A 15,076-nucleotide genomic window follows, 5' to 3' on the forward strand; every position below is an offset into this window, starting at 1 on the left:
TTTGTGAATCGACAAATTATAAGATATTATTTTACAATTGCAATATTAAATAAGGGCAATTTAATTTTACTTAAGTTAAAATTAATTAGGGTTCATTTCGAAGAAACTGGTTTCAAATTGGTTTGAAATCTGCATACTTGTAATCTAGTAGTAGGTGTTAAACTAGGTTCTACTTTTAACTTTAGCTTAAATAGGTATCTATTATTCGTTGATGAGTTTTAATGCCTTTTTTTGGTATCAAATACTTATGAGTATTAAAGTTATACTTTTTTGATGATTTGTGCCCGTTTTTCGAGCTACAAGAGGTACTTAAATGTAAATGGTTTTGTTTATATGGCTCACACTATTTGAATGTTGACAGAAATAGTTTCTCATACTACAGCTCAAAATTTATGAATTTAAGACTACCATAACGCCATCGTCATATATTTTCAGTTATTTTCCGCAAAACAGCATTTCTTAGCTCTAATTAAATGTATATTTTATATATGTACATATACGTACACTCGGTAATTGACTACTTTATTGGCTTTCAAATTTAATTGATTCCGAAAGACATCCAACGTACGGGTTACCTTCCGCAACCACCGTAGTTGGCGGCTATATAATATTATTCATACGATTAATCAACGTTATAAGGTGACACTATACTCTTATAAGGCTGCCTGACCATTGATGTGAAGATGGGAGGGACGGAGCGCGGCTGTGCAGAAAAATTAATAGAATTGCTAAAATCTATTGTTGTTTGGAAGTATAGCAGTGAATGAAAATACAGCTGTTTATTGAATCTCTGCGAGATTTTTATTCTCTATTTAGAATACTTTACATCCATTCTCAGTAGCAACAGAAATTAAATTTAAATTTGTAGAAAGTTTTGGAATGTACAGAGTACCGTTACTGAGATTCAACTTTTCTCCATAACAGGTTTCTATGAAAGCTGTTCTTTTTCCTTCAATAGTTTCAGTTCTATTCGACCCTGCCAGTTTCAAAATTCCTTTTTTAGGGGGCATTGACACAAATGATTTATCGATGCACATGTGTGTTACTGTCTAAATAACACTTGTTTATTTTTGTACTGTCACTATATGCCGATGAACAGTATTTTTCACTGAAGAGTGTACTTCATTCTCTGTCTATTTTCGACCAAAAATGTCTGTCAAATGGACTATTTTGTGACAGTTTTCAAATTTAATATTTTATATAATTTTTTTGTATTTTTTTAATTTTATACTTCTTATTTTTGTTGCTTCCTCTGTTGCGTCAGCGTCGAATAGACAAAATACAATTCACAACACTATTCCGCAACATTTTTGGATATTATGGTTCCTCTGTTCGGTTCAATGGATAGGCAGCTTAAGGATCGAAAGTTTGTACGAGCGGAAACATAGGCTTTAACATTCGTTTATTGTATGACTACTTCTGGTCTGTTTGACATCTAGTTTAGAGAGTAATATTTCATTTATAAAGAATGTGACACAACTCATAATTGAATGCGATATTATAACCTATTTATTATAAGTTTTAAATTTTTCGGTAACAATTGTTAAAACCGAAATATTTTTAACATTTACCTACTAAAACCGATCTTCCTAATTCAGATTTATTGAATTCTTTAGGTCTTGTATATATAGTTATAGTCAGATATAGCGTCATGAGTATGAGTTAGTTTAGAATACTTTTTTAGTCCTTTTATTTATTTAAATCCAAGGATACTAAAAAACAAACAAAAATGTGAGGGAATCTGATAAATTGCCATAAAACTTTTCTAATAATACGTTATTCAAAATGAAGCTATAATAAAATCGTCACATAATCCATTCGATGCATTCATTTCAATTCAACAAATGATATCAGACAAAATCAACAGTTGATTTCAAATCTATGCACAATATTTTACGGGCAATTGTTCTGGCTCGGAATTCTGCTCTGTATTTGACATATTAATTAATTCCTCATTCAGCTGCGGCGTATTGAGCCACTTTTCAGTAATAGCCGAAGCAAAGAGTTTTATTGGAATATTTATTTGAATTGTACCGATAGAGATTCAAGTTTCAGAGCTAAATTGCTTTAGCTTTTAGATTTGTAATTGGTCATCGCTAACAGTTGTGTATACGGATTCCTGATTAAATAATCGTTTGCGATTATGAATAGTGTTTAAATTCAATGTCATAATTCTAGATAATTCATACCTCTTACTGTTAGGCAATGCATGACAACAGGCCATGCCACCATCTGGATGTGTGGCGGTCCTCCAAAGTGCGGCTTTCAAGGAGCTTTCATCCACCTACTACAAAGCTGTGGAATGAGCTTCCTTGTGCGGTATTTCCGGGAAGATAAGACATGTGTACCTTCAAAATAAGTGCGTACAGCTTCTTTTTAGGGCCGGCAATGCTCCTATGATTCCTCTGGTGTTGCCAGAGAATGTGGGTGGCGGTAATCACTTAACACCAGTTGACCCGTACACTCGTTTGTCCTCCATTTCCATAAAAAAATAAAATAAACGCTTCATTACATGGATGGAAACGCTATAAGTATAAACAACAAATAATAGCGGTCATCTAATAATAAATTGAACAGAATATTACAACATCATTATTTAAAAAAATAATAGGTACTCTATGGGTCCTTTTTTGTTGCCATATTAAAGCTATTCTATCGTAAAAATAATGATGTACTACAGCTGTATAATTGCCAACAACATTTCAGTGATGGAATTTGTACACGACAAATAGGACAAATAAAAAAAAAAAACATGAAATCATTAGATTTTTCGTAATCTGCTGCTGTATCTAGTAAACGTACAAAGACTTGGCCCATTTTGGAACAACTCCTTACTGTTGTGATCTAGAAATTAAACCGAGAAAATATAGATGTGACACCTGTGACCTTTCAGAGATATAGAGATGGGAGTCAATAATTTGTGTTTTTTTTAATCTAATGAACTAAAATTCTACCGGTGCGTAGTAAGATTAAGTAGTAAAATATATTTGGAAAATTTTATATTTGAAGTTTTTGATTTCACTTTATATCTGAATATTAGATAGCAGTTCTTTTATTACCTTAAGCAAGGTATTGATTCCACAACCCCTCTTGGTAAGCTTATAGAACTCTGCGTACATTCCTCGTCAAAGTACGTATCCCATTATTTCTATTAAATATACCTTTCTAATAAGATCAAAGTTAATTAGTAGACGTGTTCCATTAGTCTTATGTATAAGCAGCTCAATTTCCCATAAGTAAAGCGATATTCAGTTACAAAACGGGAACAGCTTATGGGATGACTACAATTAATCTTGCTTTACGTTGAGAGGGGTGCGTCGGGACACACGGCTACAAACGGTCGACCCGTCTCAACTCCACCGAGTGACGTAAGCACAGGTTATTGGAGGATAAATCAACTAGTTACCTGATTGTAAGACACGAATTGAGTTCGGAGCACTTACGTGTAATAGAACTTTCTAGAACAAATGCTATCGAATCGAAATCGAATAATAGATAGATATTCAGAGATTCGTTGCCAAGGTTTCGTAAAAATGTTATAATAATTAACTTGTATTCTTGATTTTTTTTTAATATATCTTGACTTGTTTTGTAGATTTTGTTCATAAATAAAATTTGAGAACAATTTTTCTTATGAACGATGCGGGACTCGAACCGACGACCTCTGGCGTCCCGTGCCAGTGCTCTGCCAAATGAGCTAACCGTTCGAGTGACATATCGTCACAAAATCTTGTATGCTTTGTTCAACTCTCAGGTTGTGGCTTCATCTACAGGATCTACTTTACAGTTGATAACCTGCTCCACCCCAATATTTGCATACGAGGAAATTGACTTTAGACATCGCTCTTGTAAATCTAAAGTGAATCAAAATGTATGTAAATATAATATGTAATGTAAATCAAATTTTATTTGTTTATTAATCCTAAAAGTGAGGGTTATAACTTTAAAAGCACAACAAATAGTTTAGATTTTGTTCATTTCATAATATCATTAAGTAAATAATAGAATCGTTGTTTTATAATTTATACTTATTTTATATAACAATTTCGCATATATTTTCGCATGCTGTATGCACCTTAAAAGGTAATGCATTTTGCACCTTTTTAACTTAGCATAATTATAACTGTAATATTGTAGTTACTGCTGTTGAATCTAAATAAATACGTAGATGTAGAACTGCAAACTCACCCGAAGATACAAATGGAATTCTTTAATTTTCGGTTCCTCTGGCAGAGAATGAATTTTTTTTTTAATTATTTATTACAGCTTTGACATTATAATGGCTAAAAAATAATGGTCCCACAAAACCATCTTGATGGTTTGTCTGTGGGATCAGCGCAATATTAATTATAACATTTAGTAACTTAAGTAGATATAAAATTATGGAGTTTTTCTATAAACATGGAGGTAAAAAATTTTACACAATATTACTAAGGACTCTTAACGGAGTATGCTTTATTGTAGGATCATAGAATTTACATCTTAGGCTGGAGATAAGTTAGATAGATTCCGGAGCACTAACGTGTAGAAGTAACTTTAGTAACTTTCTGAAACGAATAATATGAATTATAGTTCTTATTTAAGTAGATACATGCAATTATAAACAGCATTACAGTTTTACCATGATATGGAATTGAAAAACAGTTGACGTTGGGAATTAAAAAATAGTGCGTGGAGTTCCTCCACGGGGAAGAAGTGAATCTTCGTAATTTGGTGAAATCATATTGTTTCTTTAAGACAAACTTATTAACATTGCTTACAATTAACAATTGATAGCATCTTTTAATTATCATTTTCGAGTGGAGAAATATCCAAATCTATAAAAACTGCATCAAAAAAACATCAAAACCCCTCCCCACGAGCGTTGAACGTTTAACGCAACCTTGTTGGAAGTCGCTTTAGAGGTTTCACTTCACAAAATAAAAAACTCCATATCGTCAGGATAAAATATTATGACAATATAGATTTTTTTTATTTTAAAACATAAAAATAATTTTCATATGACTTAATTATTAATAACGCTATTTTTATAAATAATAATAAAATAAAACTTAAATAATCTAACAAAATTAATTAATTACTAATAGAAAATATCATTAAGATCACTATCGGCAGGTAAGGTGCCCATGAAGCTGGCAACGCTACCTCTTTGTATAGCCAAACTTTTCCTATGACAGAGGTACGTACCAGATCTTGGGTCACCTGTTAAATCGGTTAGACGCCTGGATAGCTCTTTTACGAGTTTTAGTTTTTTTACAATATAGATTAATTCTTAAAACCAAAAATACTAAATACAATTGGAAACCCAAGCGCTGGCAGCCATTTCGGTTAGCGGAACAGCCTAGCTATCCACTGAAATGCTGCCAGTATTTTTGGTACGCTTCCACGTAATGATAGTTTTAATTTTATGTAATCAGAGTATTGTAAATATTGTTATAACATTTGTTTTGCTTAAATAAATATTATTAACTGTTCAAAATACTAACAAGCGGTATGTGCTTAACCGCACAACAGAATTAAAAAAGCCAGAATAAAAAAAACTAATTTTGTCCTTGATCCTAAAATGGGAATAAAAGTAATAATGTACTTAAATATTGTTCGCGCACTTAGCCGATTTTATGCGAACGAGTGTTACATAACCTACCGTGACAGCAAAGTAACATTCAATACCCACAACAGAAAAGAGCTCTGCGTGCCTTAAAAAAAATAATATAATATATATTACCACATTATATAAGTAATTGCCAGCGGCAACCATAGTTCAGTCTTCTCTCTCAGAGTGCCATTTATTTCCGAAGCGGTAGTAGTATCTTGTAGTTATTAGAAATGACATCAAAAAGAATTCTAATGGAATCAATTTTGAGAAAATAAATGCCTTTTATGCCTTTTTAGTAAAGGGTTGGTAAAGTGACTTTAATACAGTACACAAGATTACAATACATATCTATTATAATTCCACCAGTGGGATCCTCCTTTGCACAGGATGCCGGCTAGATTATGGGTACCACAACGGCGTCTATTTCTGCCGTGGAGCAGTTATGTGTAAGCAGTAATGTGTTTCGGTTCGAAGTGCGCCGGGGCTAGTGAAATTACTGTGCAAATGAGACTTAACATCTTATCTCACATCTGAAGGTGACGAGCGCAATTGTAATGCGGCTCATAATTTTTGGGTTTTTTAAGAATCCTGAGCGGCACTTCATTGTAATGGGTAGGGCGTATCAATTACCATCAGCTGAACGTAAACAAAACGAAACGAAAAAATAGCCACTGTTAGCTGACTAATAAGGTTGATTCTTTTCACAAATCTTACTTTATCTTAATATGCTGATATATTTTATGTAATTGAAGTATTGGTCTTCTCAACGAGATGCTACAGTTAGACATTAAAGGGCCACATTCAGAGAGGATGCATAATAGGCTTTCATCCACACTGTTACAGAATCTACATGCTCTGCAATCTTTGAGGCCTAGGATTGAGAGGTATTTGATCTGCAGTGCCCTGTTCGTGTCCAAGTTAGAGTGTGTAAGTTCTCCCTACTTAGCCCTACTACCTCATGTGTAGCCTTAACGTTGAAGGCTTAGAATAGGGTTTTTTAATGGGTTAAGCCCGAACTGTATTATTTACACAATAAATCAAATACAAAATAAATTATTTTTTTCAGAAAATTAATTCCGAAACGTATATTTTAAGCTCTAAAAAGAATATTATATATGTAACATAAAGTATTTTATGATTTTATGATAATCCAAACGGGCCAATTGAAAACGATTCACCTGAAAGGTAAAATTGAGGCAATAAGGATTAAAGTGGTACATGAAATTTTTTAAAAGTTTAAGTCTCAGAGAAGCAAATTTGTGAAATGTTTTCCTGTATTAATGGATAAACATTTTCCTGAAACGGCGAAAATGTAGGCGCAACAAGTGAAACTTACTCAATCATTGTTTTATATTGTCGCAGCAGGCAAAGTGTTAGAACATTAAATTCAATAAAACGTCTAATATTCGAAATTTAAATGTTCGTGATTTATGTAACAGATTGTTTGTATATTGTGTTTCATAAATATGATCCTTGTGTTTGTGATTGGTGTAAATATTTGTTTGGAAAATAAATTAATATAAAACCATTTTGTTCTCTTTGTTTTGTGGACGTATTCTTTGTTTGGTGATTCGATCCCGAGTAAAACTAACTCTTGTATTTTTTTTAATAAAACAGACTCGTGTAAGTCGTGATGTTTGAGTATTTTTGTTTTATCACTTTATGTCTATATGAAAAGTTTCTTGTCGCGGTTTGTGAGATGAAATAAAACTAACTAATGTGCTATTAAAATTAGATCAGCTAAAATGGAGAGATAGGTTACATGTTGCAAAGCACCTCTTGATCAAAAAAAGTCGAGACCGACAGTACAAATGGTGAAATGACGAGCTCAAGCTCACAGTTAGATTTGGAGACTAGTTGCCACGGAAAGGGTTTAATAGAAACCATTGCCAAAAGACAAATCGAAGTCCAGAGCAAAGATATCATGAAAGGCATGAAATGCATTTATTTTCTCAATATTTATTCCTTTAGTATTCTTTTTACTTACAAGTGACATACTTGTAAGTAACACTACCACCGCTTCGGAAACAAATGGTGCTCTGAGAGAGAAGAAGCAGCGCAAGAAACACTCCCAGCATTCTTTAATAAAATATACAATATTGTACTTTGCGGTGAAATGTTCAGGATAAAGGGCCAGTTAAAGAACATTTTTTTAATGAAAATAAGGGACGAGACGAGCAGCACGTTCAGCTATTGGTAATTGATACGTCCTACCCATTATTGCAGTGCCGCTCAGGATTCTTGAAAAAAACAAAAATTGCGCTCGTCCCCTTGAGACAATACATGTTAAGTCTCATTTGTCCAGTAATTTCGCTAGCTACGGCGACCTTCAGACCGAAACACAGTAATGTTTACACATTACTTCTTCACGGCAGAAATAGGCGCCGTTGTGGTACCCATAATCTAGCCGGCTTCCTGTGCAAAGGTCCGGTAATAATGTAGAAGTATAAAAATTTATTACTTTTTATGCTACACTTGTTTCAAAATTTTTGTGGCACTGTAAAATTTTGGGTTATATTCGAAAGTCTGGAGTCGTAAATTTTTAGTAGCTGAAAGTTTGATACACACGAAAGACCGAATACGCCGGAAAAAAGACTTGATACTTTTTTCGAATAGAAAATATTCTTTCAGAAAGTTTTACGTTATCTATAAGCTGTAAAGATAAGAACAATCTAGAACATATTGTCCATGTAACGGTTTATAACTCACAGGGACAAGGGTTATACTGCCTTATCGGCGAGGAAAAGGTTTCATAATACAGTCCAGTCTCTCCCGACTATGTTTCAACATAAAACGCGAACTTTTTATTCACTACGCAGCCACGAAGGGTGAGCCGGCGGTAACATCAAATTTTGTGGAAACAATTTTTCGCTGGAATAAATTTCAGACGTGCTCCTGTGCATACACATCTTGTGTTATATACGCAATAGGTAAAAGTATTCGAAAGACAAACGCGGTTCCTTATTAACAATGTTTTACAGTCGTTATATCGATTCGTCTTTGTATTTTTTGTAAGATTTACTAAGTCAAGGTCAAAGTCAAAGTTTTTATTTGCATAAACATGTTAGATTGATGTTACATAAATATTATAAAGTACATGTTTGCCACATTTATGATGTGCAAATTTTACAAAATACATTTCTAAATCATTAGTAACAATTATATCAATTTAACAAAAGATTAGTAGCAGTATTATATAGTATATAGTCAAGTTTTTAGTTGAAAATATTCGTCTAATGAATATAAGCAGTATTTACTAAGGTATATTGTCAATTTAGATGAGAAATTCTTATTTGACGATACCTCTCTTATTATTTTTGGGATGTGATTATAGATTTTTATGCACATACAAAAGCAGTTTGTCTGAAATAATGTAGTCCTACCGTAAGGTACTTGTAGTTTGGTGGGGTCCCTGGATGGGAAAAGAGAAGTGTTTTCCTGTTTACTGATGTAGATAAGTAAGTATACTTATAGCAGTATTAGTTGCAAGTATTTTATTTTCAACCTACCTCCAATTAATTATTGGGATTACCTTATTAACTTTGCCATCGAAGCTCTTTGCCATAGAAATAAGTAATGATTGCTTAATACTAAGCTAAACATTTTGAATATTTTAGTAAACATGTGTTACCTTTTTAAAGGCACACATTAAAATATCAAATATCTGATAATAATAATATTATAAGTTTTATAAATCTCTGATGTTAAAACATACTGATTACCACATCGTTTCTATAAGGCAATGTTGCCGTTGAAATTTACTAATTTTAAGATTATTATTTCTTAGACTGTGTCAAGTAATGTCATTTCTATATATATTTTACTTAAATAAAGAATTATTAAAATGAAATGTATTATTTGCAATACCGGATTTTTTTTTCTTAGCTTGCTATCAATACCAGTTTCACTAACTGGTAGGTAGGTAACTAAGTAATCTAAGACGATCTATTGCATTTTATTGATAACCAGCTTTAGCTAAAACTTACTCCGAGTTAAATTTATATCGCTCTCTTTCAATTGAAATCTTAATAGTTCCACCGCTACTTGCAGAAAGCATTTTTAAAGTTATTGTTTCATTATATAACATGCTATCTTTGACTGTTAAGATGAAAAAGAAAGTGACGACATTATATTTAATGAAACATTAATTTTAAGGATGCTTTCTACAACTAGCGGTATACCTTGTAATACTAATTGTATCTATCCTATACCTTTTTCGTTACCGCGACAAAATATTAAAATTTCACCATGAAATATTGAGAAGTTAAGGCGTTAGGAAGTCACAAACAAAAAAATTTTGACATTTATCGACAGCAATTTTTTTTACATTTAATTTACTACATGGCATTTTGCGGATTATTAAACAGGCACTAAATTGTCTGTCTTTGTGTTTTATATAGATAGAATGTGAAAGAAAGAAAGAAAAAATGTTTATTTGAAACGTATAGTAGGTACACATAAGTAAAATAAAAATAATATGAAGTAAACAAACAAAAAACAAAAACTGAAACATGTATAGTAAAGGTTACAAAAATGGTTCCAACTCATCATGTTTGCTGGTTTGAAAATCAACGCTGGTCTTCCATTGGGCCATTTGGCTTCTCGCCTCAATAGGACTACTGGTAACCCAAGCGCTGATAGCTATGTCAGTCAACAGATCAGCCTAGTAATCCAGCGCGGAAATGCTGCCAGTATTCTTGGTACGCTTCCCCGTAATGGAAATTTTAATTGAATGTAATCATGGTATTGTACATAAGCTATATGATTTGTTTTGTTATAGCAGTAAACTAAAAAACTTGAATTAAATCAAACTCAAATAATACAAATTAAGCCTTAAAGATAAAGTCAAAACATTTGCGGATTGAATGAAAGCGGATTTAAATTACGGAAATACCATTACAAGCTTTTGTCTCCCACATAGATGAAATATCCGAACGAGGCTTACAATATGATTAATGAGGGTTCCGCGAGTGGTTTCCACCAATCAATGTGATAATTACACGATGACAAGTTTAACATGCACGGTCGAATTTCAGACATTTTAGTTGGCTGCGCAGTTAATTTGCTTTGATAATTAGTAGAATAGCTTTGTTAAACACGTGTGTAATGGTAATACTAAATACGTGGATAATTTGACATTTTAATCTTATAAGCAGACTATAAAACGTTTATTAAACGACGAATTGTATTATAAAACGACGGTGGCGCAATAGGTTGAACCGTTGACTCTTATCAAGCACCCGGTTCGATCCACGTCCGCCATGTACCAATGTGTATTCGGTTTTAGAATTCATGTTATGTTCGTTTATTCGATGCTTCATAAGGGAAATGCTCTTGTGATTTCTCTGGTTGTTACAAAAGAGTATAGGCTGCGGTGATCACCTACCATCAGGTGTGAACCCCCTATACTTCGTGTCAACAAAACAAAATTGGCTAAGTTTGAAATAATAATTTATGAACTCTATTGCTTCTTCTATATTCCATTATAAACGTATATACAAAATCAGCAAAACAACAGAGAGGTGCCTCTGACCTCTCACTTCGGAGCCCCTGATTCGATCCTCGTCCGCCATACCAATGTGTTTTCGGTTTTAGAATTCATATGTACGTTATTCAACGTTCTGCAAGACAAACAAGGAGAGTATGGGGCTACGGTAATCACATTCCAGGTATAATACATATTATGCTCGTTTGTGCTCTTCCATAAAATAATTAAGATAGACCTGGTGGTTCACTTTAACAAGTGAACCACTTTAAATGTAGGCCTTCAAAAGTAAACCTTAATACCCAAACATTACAGTCGCGTCAATAGTATTGGAACTGAGACAGGATCAAATGCCTTGGACAAATCCAAGATAAAATTATAGATTATCAATATACTAATACAACCAACAACGAATAATAAGCTGAACAGACATGCCATTTGTCTCGACGACAAAATTAAGTCGACAAGATTACATGCAAATAGGGATAGACGCATAATATCTGGACTACGTTCAAGATCCTGTCGCGCGCCATAAAAATATCAAAAGCGACGTACACTCATGCTAATTTATTGAAAGAACTGACTCTGTAGCCTTAAGAATTAATTGACTCCAATTTACTAATTAATTACTCGAAGATTTAATTGAATGAATGGATATACTTATTGCTCTTGCATTTAATCTTGTTTTCTATTGAATCATGTCCTCATGCTAGCTAGTTTTTTGAATTGAGTTGTCGCCCTATTTGCGTCTGGAATTTTCGTATTAAAAGGTGCAATATTTTGTCCAGTGCTGCAGTTTTAATAATAATATTTATTTGTAATCTGCCGCAAACATGAAAATTCTTAATTTTTTTCATTGCGAATATTGGATGTTTTAAATCTGTTTCAAATTGACTTACTGATCAACTTTGCGGCGTGACATCTCGGAGCAGACTAACAAGTTAATCTGAAAACCCAAAATAGTGGCCAGTGTACATTCATGACATCGCTATCTGGCTTGGCGCTTTGGTGTGGCATTGTTCAACGTTGAGTTTTGCAATTCACAATCATTCCTTTTGAATGGCCCATTGGCGCCTCAAGTTGGCTTTCCATGTATTTTGATATCCGTGAAGTCGCGCCAAACGCAACAATTTTATCATTTTAGTGCAGCGCTACCCTCTTCGACTTGTTGGAGCGGTCGTGAATGCCCACAATAACAAATGGAAAAATGTCAAATTTTTCATAGAGAAGCGTAGGCATATAGGCGTATTCTTGGATTTGTCCAAGGCATTTGATCCTGTCTCAGTTCCAATACATATGAACGCGACTGGAATGTATGGATATTAGGGGCGTTCTTTTGAAGTGGTTCGCTTGTTATCTAAAAGACAGAAAAAAGAGTATGCATGTAGACAAACACATTAGTCAACTACAAGAGGTCACAGTGGGTATTTCACAGGGCTCTTTATTTAAATCGAACACTAAAATGGATAACATTTTCTATGCTTATGACATTGTAATTTGGAGGTAATTCATGGGAATAAGCAAAACACACGTAACTAAAAAGCCACTCCCTACTGGATAATTAGTTAGATAATAATCTCCTGTCTTTCATAACATAACAAAAGTTGCTTCAACCGAGCACGCAACAAACAAATACATAAATTGATAACGCAGCAAAAGTACCGTGCTTTTCTCCACAGATTTAGAAGACTACAGAAATAAGATACTTAGGAATTCTATTGGATGAAAAACTAACCTTCTCGCTGCACATATATTTATGTTATAAAGCTACGCAAGAACTCAGCTGATTCATGTGCAGATAGCCAAGATGACACCCTACAGACAATAATTAATATAATTAATGACGTATGTGGCGCGCTTAGAGTTCGACAATTATTCATATTGGCTAGTGTAATGTAAGAACACAAGAATGTTACCAATTCTCTGGGTTTTGTCACAACTTAATTGAAATGCATATTTATTATATCTCGCCCAAGAATGAATATCAAATGTTCAGAACGACTGGTAGGCATCTTGTGTATCAAAATATTTATATACTTAAGTACAGAAAGAAATGAAATAAAAATCAGTACATAGGAGAATAAGAGTATGAAAAAACTTAAAGTATTGTCACTCTTACATGTATGACAAATCTCGTGCAAGTTCTCACACTATACACACACACACACACACACACCACACGCACTGTCAAACACACACCTTCTCACACAAGTTTCTTTCTTTTAATTCATTATTTTATTTTATTTAATAATAACTATTTGTAGTTTAATAGGAAATGATACTTAAATCATTCTTAATAGTCCAGAGAGATAAATACTCTGCCATCTGGACTTTTGACGGCATAATGAAGAGAGCAATCACTTTATAAATCACCAATCAAAGGTTCAACCGTTAAAAAAACTGTTTTCAAATATAGAAAACCTTTTAACGTGACCCAGACCTTAGTATTACAAGGCTTAATTCCTTTTCCATAATATAATACTTGACCTAATGAAGAAATTAATAAATTATTTATAAGATTGATTATAAGAGTATTTATCAATTCTGTTTGTTTAAACGCTGTAAGTGAAAAGAGTTTAAGTTTATGAAACAAGTGTAAAACCTTTATATAAATTATTATGTGTACAAAGAATCATGTAAACAAAACGTCGCGATCAAAAATTTCTGAAGGGATCAAAGGCTTTTTATTACCCAAGTTCCTTTTTATTAAAAAATATCTTGTGAATATTTCCCGCGAAATTGTCTCTGAATTCCTTAAAAGAGATTTGTAAATTCAACTCACCAGGAGTATGAAATAATAAAAATTCTTTGATATTTTACGCATAAAAATAAATGGTCTACCTTCACTTAAATATCGGATATTTATTAAGTTAGAATATGATTATTAGTTAGAGTATGGCAAACGAAACCTGACACTGAACCGTAATCTGAACTTATACTGTCAACTCTAATATAACGTATAGGTAAATTTTAACAACAAGATGGTGATTGTTTTGTTTCGATTGTAGATTTGTGATTTTATTTTTGAATTTGCGATCTTAGTTGAAAATGAAAACAATCTATTAAAAGTTATTTAGATTATGCATGATTGGCAAGTTAACAATGAACAACAGCAGAGAGAAGAAAGTAGGAGTTTTATTATATCCTATTCCACATATCATAAGCCATGTGCAATCAAAATTTTATTGAAATTCGTTCAGTAAATTATGCCGAAATAGTAACCAAAGCCAAACATACAAACTTTTATATTTATTATATTTGTACTAACTATCTTTTGTAACTAACTTGATGTTTGATTGATTAATTTCTCATAGTAATTTGGGTGTTAGTTTTGGCAAATTTAAATTTGCCGCCATTTTCCTATGCCAACTTTCGCCATCCAGACTCGTAACGTAAATGACAACTGATAAATGTCTTATTGTCAGAATAAACAAAGACATAGTAAAGTAAATTGTTGATTGCAATGTTAACGTTAAATTAAGTAACTCATTCGTTTAGAAAACTAATATTTCAGAACGAATTCTCGCTATTCTGATTAAAGGTTAAAGTATTGATAATTTTTACGTCTAGATACAGCCTCTTTCTGCTAGATAACCGATGAAAACAGGCCAGATTTATTACTTTAGTGTGCGTGACAAGCTACGTCTTACACTCGCGATTTGTATGTTACTTTGTGTTAGTCAAACTCAGTTTTTTTGCCTTTTCACAGCTGTCATAGTCTATCTTGGCGCATAAATGCTCTAGTGGTTCAAGTCTAGAGCTTTTCACACATTTTGACAAGCTCTTTTGGTTGATTGGTAGCTGGTAGGTAGAGGTAGAACGCCTGATGCCTGCTGGGTATATTTTTAGGTTAGTAGGACTATTGGAAGGTTCAATTTTGTAACAATGAACCGTTTACAATTTTAATGACCATGAACTTCTTTGCTTATAGCTCAGTTTATTGATCGCATTTAACACTCGAAACTAACCGTCCATAAAATTATATCCATATTTAA

General features: G+C 32.9%; 1 protein-coding gene across 1 annotated transcript in view; it reads left to right on the forward strand.

The window, feature by feature from the left end:
- Positions 1–15,076, forward strand: part of LOC126977886 (uncharacterized) — a 185,709-nt gene that overhangs the window by 797 nt on the left and 169,836 nt on the right. The gene's annotated exons all lie outside the window — the stretch shown is intronic.

Source organism: Leptidea sinapis, chromosome 46 (assembly GCF_905404315.1).
Source record: "Leptidea sinapis chromosome 46, ilLepSina1.1, whole genome shotgun sequence".
Lineage (NCBI taxonomy): Eukaryota > Metazoa > Arthropoda > Insecta > Lepidoptera > Pieridae > Leptidea > Leptidea sinapis.